Consider the following 12,371-nt stretch of genomic DNA (forward strand, 5'->3'; position numbering starts at 1 on the left):
TTTCTATGTCGAGGTAAGTTCCTGTTATTTCTAGTTTTTCTAATGTTTTGAACATAAAGGCATGCTGTACTTTGTTGAATGCTTTTTCTGCGTCTATCGAGATGATCATATGGTTCCTATCTTTAAGACTATTGATGTGGTGAATAACATTTATTGATTTCTGTATATTGAACCAGCCTTGCATCCCAGGGATGAATCCTACTTGATCATCGTGAACAATTTTTTTGATGTGCCTTTGTATCCGATTCACCAGAATTTTATTGAGGATTTTTGCATCTAGGTTCATCAGAGATATTTGTCTGTAGTTTTCTTTCTTTGAGGTGTCTTTTTCTGGTTTCAGAATCAGGGTGATGTTGGCCTCATAGAATGAATTTGGCAGAGCTCCCTCTTTTTCTATTTCCTGAAATAACTTGAAAAGTATTGGTATTAATTTTTCTTTAAATGTTTTGTAAAACTCCACTGTATACCCATCCGGTCCTGGGCTTTTCTTGGTTGGTAGTCTTTTGATTGTTTCTTCTATTTCATCCATTGATATAGGTCTGTTTAAGTTGTGAGTATCCTCCTGACTCAGTCTGGGCAAATCATATGACTTATGAAATTTATCAATGTCTTCACTATCTTCTATTTTATTGGAATATAGGCTTTCAAAATAATTTCTAATTTTCTTCTGTATTTCTGTAGCATCTGTTTTGATATTGCCTTTCTCATCCCGTATGTTAGTAATTTGAGTTCTCTCTCTTCTTCTCTTTGTTAGCATGGCTAAGGGTCTGTCGATCTTATTTATTTTTTCGAAGAACCAACTTTTAGTTTTGTTAATTTTTTCAATAGTTTCTTTTGTTTCAATTTCGTTGATTTATGCTCTGATTTTAATTATTTCTTGCCTTCTGCTACATTTGCTGTTGTTTTGCTCTTCCTTTTCTAGGGCTTTGAGATGAAGTGTGAGCTCATTTATTTGTTGGTTTTTCCTTTTTTTGAGGAATGACCTCCAGGCGATGAATTTCCCTCTTAAAACTGCTTTCATTGTGTCCCATAGATTCTGATATGTTGTGTCTGTATTTTCATTTATCTCTAAGAATTTTTTGATTTCCTCCCTTATGTCTTCTGTAACCCATTGATCATTCAGTAACATATTGTTCATTTTCCATGTGATGTAGGATTTTTCCTTCCTTCTTTTATCATTGATTTCCAGTTTCATTCCATTATGATCAGATAAAATGCGTGGTATTATCTCCACCCCTTTATATTTACTGAGGGTTGTCCTATGGAATAATATATGGTATATTTTTGAGAAGGATCCATGTGCTGCTGAGAAAAAAGTATATCCACTTGATGATGGTTGATATATTCTATATATGTCAGTTAAGTCTAGGTTATTGATTGTGATATTGAATTCTATAGTTTCTTTATTCAACTTTTGTTTGGAGGATCTGTCCAATGGGGAGAGAGGTGTGTTGAAGTCACCCATAATTATTGTGTTGTGGTCTATTTGATTCTTGAACTTGAGGACAATTTGTTTTATGAACGTCGCAGCACCATTATTTGGTGCATAAATATTGATAATTGTTATGTCTTGTTGGTGAATGGTTCCTTTTAACAGTATATAATGTCCTTCCTTATCCCTTTTGATTAACTTAGTCTTGAAGTTGATTTTATTCGATATGAGGATGGCTACCCCTGCTTGTTTACGAGGACCATGTGCATGGTATATTTTTTTCCAACCTTTCACCTTCAGCCTGTGTATGTCTTTTCCAATCAGATGTGTCTCCTTGAGGCAGCATGTTGGATTTGTTTTTTTAATCCATGTTACCAGCCTATGTCGCTTTATTGGAGAGTTTAAGCCATTAATGTTTAGAGTTACTATTGATATATGGTTTGTACTTCCAGCCATGTTTGATTATTTATCTTCTTTTTTTTAAATTTTTAATTTAGTTTGTTTCTCCATGATTAGCTTTCCCCCCTGCCCTGTCTTTACAGAGGCACTTCCCACTGATGGTTTTGGTTATTGTTTTTCATTTCTTCCTCTTGCAGTGTTTTGCTCAAGATGCTTTGCAATGCTGGTTTTTTGGCTGCAAATTCTTTTAGCTCTTGTTTATCATGAAAGATTTTTATTTCGTTGTCATACCTGAAGCTTAATTTGGCTGGATACAGAATTCTTGGTTGGCATCCATTGTCTTTCAGTGTTTGAAATACGTTGTTCTAGGATCTTCTCGCTTTCAGCGTCTGTGATGAAAAATCCGTTGTTAACCTTATTGGTTTACCCCTGAATGTAATCTGCCTCCTTTCTCTTGTAGCTTTTAATATTTTCTCTTTGTTTTGTATATTGGATATCTTCATAACAATGTGTCTTGGCGTTGGTCTACTGTGATTTTGTGTTCCTGTATGCATCTACAATTTGTATATCTGTTTCCTTTTTTATTTCTGGAAAGTTTTCTGTAATTATTTCATTCAGCAGGTTACTCATTCCCTTGGTTTGAATCTCTGTACCTTCCTCTATCCTGATGACTCGTAAGTTTGGTTTTTTTATGTTATCCCATATCTCTTGGATGTTTTTCTCATGATTTTTTTCCAGCCTGTCTGAGTTGGCTAGACTCTTTTCAAGATGATATATTTTGTCTTCATTATCTGACGTTCTGGCTTCTACTTGCTCCACTCTGTTAGTGATACTCTCATTTGAGTTTTTAATTTGGTTTATAGTTTCCTTCATTTCTAGAATTATTGTTTGATTTTTTATAATCTCTATCTCCTGATAAAGATGCTTAATTTCTTCTTTTATCTGTTTATGTAATTCATTTTCAATGTGTTCTTTCATTGTTTTAATTTGCTGTCTCATGTCCTCTTTAAGATTGCATTCCATCTGTCTAAGGTATTCTTGAGTTCTTTATTTGACCATTTTTCTGATGCCTCTAGGTCCTCCTGAATATTTAGGCTGTCCTGTATTGTTTGTACTCCTTTTCTTCCTTGCTTTTTCATGCTGCTCATGTTACATCTTGTTCTGTTTGACTGCTGAGTTACTGTTTGCTCCTATAAATTTTTTTGATGCTTGGGAGGAAAGGTATTAGAAGGGAAGGGAAGAAGTCACTAAAGAGAATGAGAGTAAGCAGGTAGAATTCATGGAAGGGGGAATAAGGAAATTGAAAAGGAATGAAAAGACAAAAGAAAAAAATAGAAAATAAAGAAAGAAAAAAAATTAAAAAAATAATAAAAATATAAAAATTAAAATTAAAAAAAATAAAAAAATTTAAAGAACAGCAAAAAAAAAATGAAAATTAAAAAAAACCCAAATTAAAAAAAAAAATTATAAATGCAGTCTTAGTGTTTGATTAACTTCTCTTCCAGTATGTGGAGCTGTGCCCTCTGGGCCAAGCTTCTCCTCTCAATACTTGGGAACCAATCACTGTGCAGCAGCTCCTCCTCCCAGACTGGGTGTGTCTCCAATCCTGAGTGCCTAGGGCCTTCTCTTGTGTCTAGTCACTTTCCCATTTTTCCTCAAGCCAGGCCCCACTCACTGGTGATGCTCACCACAATACTTGCTACAAGCCAGGTCTGCTGCTCCCAGGAGCCCTGTTTTCATGAACGACTGGGCACACTCTCCCTGTTTGCCATTCCCTCAGACCCTAAGTTTGTAGAGCTTGGGACTGAGAACCCTCAGTGAATTTTGCTTGCCCTCCAGTAGCCATGCCCCCGGTAGCTGGTGCAAGAGACCTCAGTTGTCAGCACTGGTGGGAGCAGTAGCTGGGAGTTCCGTGCCACGGGTCGCACGCCACTCCTGATTCCCTCGGTCTGGCTATCGCGCTCATGGGAGAGCTGGGAGGGGCCCTTACAGGAGAGCTGGGAGGGGCCCTTAAGGTTTCCCTGCTGTGTGGAGAGGGAAGGCTAGGGGGTTACACACCTGTCACTGCTGGTTTCAATGAAGTTATCTCCTCCGCCGCATTCTGGTGATGTCAGTTCTCTGCCATGGTGATATCCCATGCAAATGGCTACAGTTCATTCCTTTTGCCAGGTGACCAATGCAATGGGTGGGTCCTGACTGGCTCTCCCAAGCCCCATTTCAATCCTGTGGTCACTGCCTATGAAGGCTCGGTTGGCATTAACCTCCATAGGTTCAGAAGGGCCGACCAGTTGTTTCAGCGGGATCGTTTAGTGCTGAGTCACAGCAGTTTGTCTGCGAGAAGCAGGCGAATGGGAGCTTGAATTCAGCTGATCCTGGCTCAGTGTGCGTTCTGAGAGGCCCAGAATGTTCACCCCAGATCCACGTCAGCTCAGCATTGCCTAGTGATCCTGAGCAAACAGCATTTAGACGGTTTACGACTCCCTATGCCCACGTAGCTGAAGAGGTCAGACTTGATCTCTCTGTGCCCACCGCCATGTTGGATCCCCCCCATCCCTAATCTTAACCCAATCGATTACCCTGAACCTAATCTTTTTTTTTTTTAATTTTTTATTGTTGGCTGTTCAAAACATTACATAGTTCTTGATATATCATATTTCACACTTTGATTCAAATGGGTTATGAGCTCCCATTTTTACCCCATATACAGATTGCAGAATTACATCAGTTACACATCCATTGATTTACATATTGCCATACAAGTGTCTGTTGTGTTCTGCTGCCTTTCCTATCCTCTACTACCCCCCCTCCCCTCCCCTCCCCTCCTCTCCCTCTTCTCTCTCTGCCCCCTCTACTGACATTCATTTGTCCCCCTTGTATTATTTTTCCCTTTCCCCTCACTTCCTCTTGTATGTACTTTTGTATAACTCTGAGGGTCTCCTTCCATTTCCATGCAATTTCCCTTCTCTCTCCCTTTCCCTCCCACCTCTCATCCCTGTTTAATGTTAATCTTCTTCTCATGCTCTTCGACCCTACTCTGTTCTTAGTTACTCTCCTTATATCAAAGAAGACATTTGGCATTTGTTTTTTAGGAATTGGCTAGCTTCACTTAGCATAATCTGCTCTAATGCCATCCATTTCCCTGCAAATTCCATGATTTTGTCATTTTTTAGTGCTGCATAGTACTCCATTGTGTATAAATGCCACATTTTTTTTATCCATTCATTTATTGAAGGGCATCTGTGTTGATTCCACAGTCTAGCTATTGTGAATTGTGCTGCTATGAACATCGATGTGGCAGTATCCCTGTAGTATGCTCTTTTAAGGTCTTCAGGGAATAGTCCGAGAAGGGCAATAGCTGGGTCAAATGGTGGTTCCATTCCCAGCTTTCCCAGGAATCTCCATACTGCTTTCCAAATTGGCCACACCAATTTGCAGTCCCACCAGCAATGTACAAGTGTACCCTTTTCCCCACATCCTCGCCAGCACTTGTTGTTGTTTGACTTCATAATAGCTGCCAATCTTACTGGAGTGAGTTGATATCTTAGGGTGGTTTTGATTTGCATTTCTCTGACTGCTAGAGATGGTGAGCATTTTTCCATGTACTTGTTGATTGATTGTATGTCCTCCTCTGAGAAGTGTCTGTTCAGGTCCTTGGCCCATTTGTTGATTGGGCTATTTGTTATCTTATTGTTTAATTTTTTTGAGTTCTTTGTATGCTCTGGATATTAGGGCTCTATCTGAAGTGTGAGAAGTAAAACTTTGTTCCCAGGATGTAGGCTCCCTATTTACCTCTCTTATTGTTTCTCTTGCTGAGAAAAAACATTTTAGTTTAAGTAAGTCCCATTTGTTGATTCTTGTTATTAACTCTTGTGCTATGGGTGTCCTATTAAGGAATTTGGAGCCCGACCCCACAATATGTAGATCGGAGCCAACTTTTTCTTCTATCAGACGCATTGACTCTGATTTGATATCAAGCTCCGTGATCCATTTTGAGTTAACTTTTGTGCGTGGTGAGAGAAAGGGATTCAGTTTCATTTTGTTGCATATGGATTTCCAGTTTTCCCAGCACCATTTGTTGAAGATGCTATACTTCCTCCATTGCATACTTTTAGCCCCTTTATCAAATATAAGATAGTTGTAACTTTGTGGATTAGTCTCTGTGTCCTGTGTTCTGTACCATTGGTCCACCTGCCTGTTTTGGTACCAGTACCATGCTGTTTTTGTTACTATTGCTCTGTAATATAGTTTGAAATCTGGTATCGCTATACCCTCTGATTCACACTTCCTGCTTAGAGTTGCTTTTGCTATTCTGGGTCTTTTATTTTTCCATATGAATTTCTTTTTTTTTCCAGTTTTTCTCATCTTTATTTTAAATTCACGCTGGGCTGATAGTTGGGCTGGGCATAGAATTGTGTGTAGTGTTCCTTCATCAAACTTTAGTTTCTAGTTCAATTTTGAGAAAACTAATGTCATTGACTGCCAGTCCTGTGTGTAGGACCTGATTTTCCCCTCCTCTTCCCCTTCCTTCTTTTTCTTTTCTCTGTCAAAAATTTTAAGATCTTCACTAAGTTCCCATTTAATATATTGTCCTCGGATAGAGGACGTATCAGATATTAAACTGATAAGAACAGATACTACACTTGATCTTAGCCAAAAGGCCGAGAAGCGATTCCATATGAATTTCATGATTGCTTTATCTATTTCTACAAGAAATGCCATTGGGATTTTGATTGGCATTGCATTAAACCTATAGAGAACTTTGGGTAATATCGCCATTTTGATGATGTTAGTTCTGCCTATCCATGAACAGGGTATATTTTTCCAACTTCTAAGATCTTCTTCTATTTCTTTCTTTAGGGTTCTGTAGTTTTCATTGTATAAATCTTTCACCTCTTTTGTTAGGTTGATTCCCAAGTATTTTATTTTTTTTGAGGATATTGTGAATGGGGTGTTTTTCCTCATTTCCATTTCAGAAGTTTTGTCGCTGATATACAGAAATGCCTTTGATTTATGCGTGTTGATTTTATATCCTGCCACTTTGCTGAATTTGTTTATCAGTTCTAGTAGTTTTTTTGTAGACCCTTTTGAGTCTTCTAGGTATAGAATCATGTCTTCTGCAAATAGTGATAATTTAAGTTCTTCTTTTCCTATTTTTATGCCTTTAATTTCTTTTGTCTGTCTAATTGCTCTGGCCAGTGTTTCGAGAACTATATTGAATAGAAGTGGTGATAGAGGGCATCCCTGTCTTGTTCCAGATTTTAGAGGGAATGCCTTCAATTTTTCTCCATTCAGAATGATGCTAGCCTGAGGCTTAGCATAGATAGCTTTTACAGTGTTGAGGTAAGTTCCTGTTATCCCTAGTTTTTCTAATGTTTGGAACATAAAGGGATGCTGTACTTTGTCGAATGCTTTTTCTGCATCTATCAAGATGATCATATGGTTCTTATCTTTAAGTCTATTGATGTGGTGAATAACATTTATTGATTTCCATATATTGAACCATCCTTGCATCCCATCCTTGATCATGGTGCACAATTTTTTGATGTGTTTTTGTATCTGATTCACCAGAATTTTATTGAGGATTTTTGCATCTAGGTTCATTAGAGATATTGGTCTGTAGTTTTCTTTCTTTGAGGTGTCTTTGTCTGATTTTGGAATCAGGGTGATGTTGGCCTCATAGAATGAATTTGGAAGTTCTCCCTCTTTTTCTATTTCCTGAAATAACTTGAAAAGTATTGGTATTAATTCTTTTTTAAAGGTTTTGTAAAACTCCCCTGGATACCCATCCAGTCCTGGGCTTTTCTTGGTTGGTAGTCTTTTGATTGCTTCTTCTATTTCATCCATTGATATAGGTCTGTTCAAATTGTGTGTATCCTCCTGACTCAGTCTGGGCAAATCATATGACTTAAGAAATTTATCGATGTCTTCACTATCTTCTATTTTACTGGAATATAGGTTTCGAAATAATTCCTAATTGTCTTCTGTATTTCTGTAGTATCTGTTGTGATGTTGCCTTTTTCATCCTGTATGTTAGTAATTTGAGTTCTCTCTCTTCTTCTCTTCGTTAGCATGGCTAACGGTCTGTTGATCTTATTTATTTTTTCGAAGAACCAACTTTTAGTTTTGTCAATTTTTTTCAATAGCTTCTTTTGTTTCCATTTCGTTGATTTCTGCTCTGATTTTAATTATTTCTTGCCTTCTGCTACATTTGCTGTTGTTTTGCTCCTCCTTTTCTAGGGCTTTGAGATGAAGTGTGAGCTCATTTATTTGTTGGTTTTTTCTTTTTTTCAGGAATGACCTCCAGGCAATAAATTTCCCTCTTAAAACTGCTTTCATTGTGTCCCATAGATTCTGATATGTTGTGTCTGTATTTTCATTTATCTCTAAGAATTTTTTGATTTTCTCCTTTATGTCTTCTGTAACCCATTGATCATTCAGTAACATATTGTTCATTTTCCATGTGATGTAGGATTTTTCCTTCCTTCTTTTATCATTGATTTCCAGTTTCATTCCATTATGATCAGATAAAATGCATGGTATTATCTCCACCCCTTTATATTTACTGAGGGTTGCCCTATGGCATAATATATGGTCTATTTTTGAGCAGGATCCATGTGTGGCTGAGAAAAAAGTATATCCACTTGATGATGGTTGATATATTCTATATATGTCAGTTAAGTCTAGGTCATTGATTGTGATATTGAATTCTATAGTTTCTTTATTCAACTTTTGTTTGGAGGATCTGTCCAATGGTGAGAGAGGTGTGTTGTAGTCACCCATAATTATTGTGTTGTGGTCTATTTGATTCTTGAACTTGAGGAGAGTTTGTTTTATGAACGTTGCATGACCATTGTTTGGTGCATACAAATTGATAATTGTTATGTCTTGTTGGTGGATGGTTCCTTTTAACAGTATATAATGTCCTTCCTTATCCCTTTTGATTAACTTAGTCTTGAAGTCGATTTTAATCGATATGAGGATGGCCACCCCTGCTTGCTTACGAGGACCGTGTGCATGGTATATTTTTTCCCAACCTTTCACCTTCAGCCTGTGTATGTCTTTTTCAATCAGATGTGTCTCCTGGGGCAGCATATTGTTGGATTTGTTTTTTTAATCCATGTTACCAGCCTATGTAGCTTTATTGGAGAATTTAAGCCATTAACGTTTAGAGTTACTATTGATATATGGTTTGTACTTCCAGACATGTTTGATTATTTATCTTTTTTTAAAATTTAGTTTGTTTCTCCATGATTAGCTTTCCCCCTGCCCTCTGTGTTTACTGAAGCACTTCCCACTGATGGTTTTGGTTATTGTTTTTCATTTCTTCCTCGTGTAGTGTTTTGCTCAAGATGCTTTTCAATGCTGGTTTTCTGGCTGCAAATTCTTTTAACTTTTGTTTATCATGAAAGATTTTTATTTCATTGTCGTACCTGAAGCTTAATTTTGCTGGATACAAAATTCTTGGTTTGCATCCATTGTCTTTCAGTGTTTGAAATACGTTGTTCCAGGATCGTCTCGCTTTCAGCGTCTGTGATGAAAAATCCGTTGTTAACCTTATTGGTTTACCCCTGAATGTAATCTGCCTCCTTTCTCTTGTAGCTTTTAATATTTTCTCTTTGTTCTGTATATTGGATATCTTCATAATAATGTGTCTTGGTGTTGGTCTACTGTGATTTTGTATGCTCGGTGTCCTGTATGCATCTACAATTTGTATATCCATTTCCTTTTTTATTTCTGGAAAGTTTTCTATAATTATTTCATTCAGCAGGTTGCCCATTCCCTTGGTTTGAACCTCTATACCTTCCTCTATCCCGATGACTCTTACGTTTGGTTTTTTTATGTTATCCCATATCTCTTGGATGTTTTTCTCGTGATTTTTTCCCAGCCTGTCTGAGTTGACTAGACTCTTTTCAAGATGATATATTTTGTCTTCATTATCTGACGTTCTGGCTTCTACTTGCTCCACTCTGTTAGTGATACTCTCATTTGAGTTTTTAATTTGGTTTATAGTTTCCTTCATTTCTAGAATTATTGTTTGATATTTTATAATCTCTATCTCCTGATAAAGATGCTTAATTTCTTCTTTTATCTGTTTATGTAATTCATTTTCAATGTGTTCTTTCATTGTTTGAATTTGCTGTCTCATGTCCTCTTTAAGATTGCATTCCATCTGTCTAAGGTATTCTTGAGTTCTTTATTTGACCATTTTTCTGATGCCTCTAGGTCCTCCTGAATATTTAGGCTGTCCTGCATTGTTTGTACTCCTTTTCTTCCTTGCTTTTTCATGCTGCTCATGTTACATCTTGTTCTGTTTGACTGCTGAGTTACTGTTTACTCCTATAAAAATTTTTTTTGATGCTTGGGAGGAAAGGTATTAGAAGGGAAGGGAAGAAGTCACTAAAGAGAATGAGAGTAGGCAGGCAGAATTCAAGGAAGGGGGAATAAGAAAATTGAAAAGAAATGAAAAGACAAAAGAAACAAAAATAAGAAAGATTAGATAATAAAGAAAGAAAGAAAAGACTAGAAAAAAATTTAACTAAAATAATAATGATAATAAAAAATGAAAATTAAAATTAAAAAAATAATTTTAATAATAAAATTAAAAAATTTAAAAAAATTAGAAACATTGAAAAAAGTTAAAAAACAACAACAAATAAAAATTGAAAATGAAAGAAAAAGAAGAAAAAAAAGAAAAAGAAAAAAAATGATAATAATAATAATAAATGCAGTCCTAGAGTTCTATTAACTTCTCTTCCAGTATGTGGAACTGTGCCCTCTGGGCCAAGCTTCTCCTCTCAATACTTGGGAACCAATCACTGTGCAGCAGCTCCTCCTCCCAGACTGGGTGTGTCTCCAATCCTGAGTGCCTAGGGCCTTCTCTTGTGTCTAGTCACTTCCCCATTTTTCCTCAAGCCAGGCCCCACTCACTGGTGATGCTCACCACAATACTTGCTACAAGCCAGGTCTGCTGCTCCCAGGAGCCCTGTTTTCATGAACGACTGGGCACACTCTCCCTGTTTGCCATTCCCTCAGACCCTAAGTTTGTAGAGCTTGGGGCTGAGAACCCCCAGTGAATTTGCTTGCCCTCCGGTAGCCACGCCCCTGGTAGCTGGTGCAAGAGACCTCAGTTGTCAGCACTGGTGGGAGTGGTAGTCGGGAGTTCTGCACCGCGAGTCCCACGCCACTCCTGATTCCCTCGTTCTGGCTATCGCGCTCACAGGAGAGCTAGGAAGGGCCCTTATGGGAGAGCTGGGAGGGGCCCTTAAGGTTTCCCCGCTGTGTGGAGAGAGATGGCTAGGGGATTACACAACTATCACACTGGTTTCAATGAAGTTATCTCCTCTGCCCGTGACGTCAGTTCTCTGCCATGGTGGTATCCCGTGCAAATGGTGATGGTTCGTTCCCTTTGCCGGGTGACCAATACAATGGGTGGGTCCTGACTGTCTCTCCCAAGCCCCGTTTCAATCCTGTGGCCACTGCCTATGAAGGCTCGGTTGGCTTTTACCTCTGTAAGTTCAGACGGGCTGACCAGTTATTTCAGGGGGATTGTTAGTGCTGAGTTACGAGAAGCAGGCAAACTGGAGTTTGAATGCAGCCGATCCGGGCTCGGTGTGTGTGTTCTGAGGGGCCCAGACTGTTCGCCCCAGATCCACGTCAGCTCAGCATTGCCTAGTGATCCTGAGCAAACAGCATTTAGACAATTTATGGCTCCCTATGCCCACGCAGCTGGAGAGGTCAGAGACTTGATCTCTCCATGCCCGCCGCCATGTTGGATCCTCCTCCCAGTTTTAAATTGCTTTATTGAGAATAGTACCATTGCCTTTGTCAGATGATTGTTTTTTATTAATTCTTCAGCAAAATCATGACTTGAGAACAAACCTGGTTCACATTGCTGCGGGGCTCCCTGCGGCGGGCGAGGTGGTGGCAGCGGTGGCTGCCCAGCACCCCTGCTCTGGCCTAGGGTGATATTTATAGCTAGGGTTAGTATTAGGATATGATTCAGAGACAGTGTTAGTTTTAGGGTTACGGTTAGGACTCAAATAAGGGCTAGGATTCCTGTTAGGGTTCAGTTTAAGATGAGGGCAGCATTTAGAGCTAGGGTGACTGTTAGGATATGACTCAGCATCAGGGTTAGTTTTAAGGTTAGTGTTATGACTCAAATTAAGTATAGGGTTACTGTTAGGGTTTAGTTTAAGTTTAGGGTGGTGTTTAGACCTTGGGTGAGTGTTAGGGTATGAACAGTGTCTGGGTTAGTTTAAGGTTATGGTTAGGACTCGAATTAGGGCTAGGGTTAGGTCTAGGTGTAGTGTTAGGGTTTGGTTTAAGTTAAGGTTTAAGGTTAGGACTATTACTCAGTTTTTTTTTTTTTAGAAAGAGAGAGAGAGAAATTTTTAATATTTATTTTTTTTTTTTAATTTTAGGTGGACACAATAACTTTATTTTGTTTTTATGTGGTGCTGAGAATCAAGCCCAGTGCCTCACGCATGCTAGGCGAGCATGCTACCACTTAAGCCACATCCCCAGCCCAGAGAGAGTTCTG

General features: G+C 38.4%; 1 pseudogene; it reads right to left on the bottom strand.

The window, feature by feature from the left end:
- Nucleotides 1-6,376: 6,376 nt before the first annotated feature.
- LOC114103289 (U2 spliceosomal RNA) lies at nucleotides 6,377-6,501 on the bottom strand (annotated as a pseudogene).
- Nucleotides 6,502-12,371: the final 5,870 nt, after the last annotated feature.

The sequence above is a fragment of the Marmota flaviventris genome, chromosome 14, assembly GCF_047511675.1.
Source record: "Marmota flaviventris isolate mMarFla1 chromosome 14, mMarFla1.hap1, whole genome shotgun sequence".
Classification (NCBI taxonomy): domain Eukaryota; kingdom Metazoa; phylum Chordata; class Mammalia; order Rodentia; family Sciuridae; genus Marmota; species Marmota flaviventris.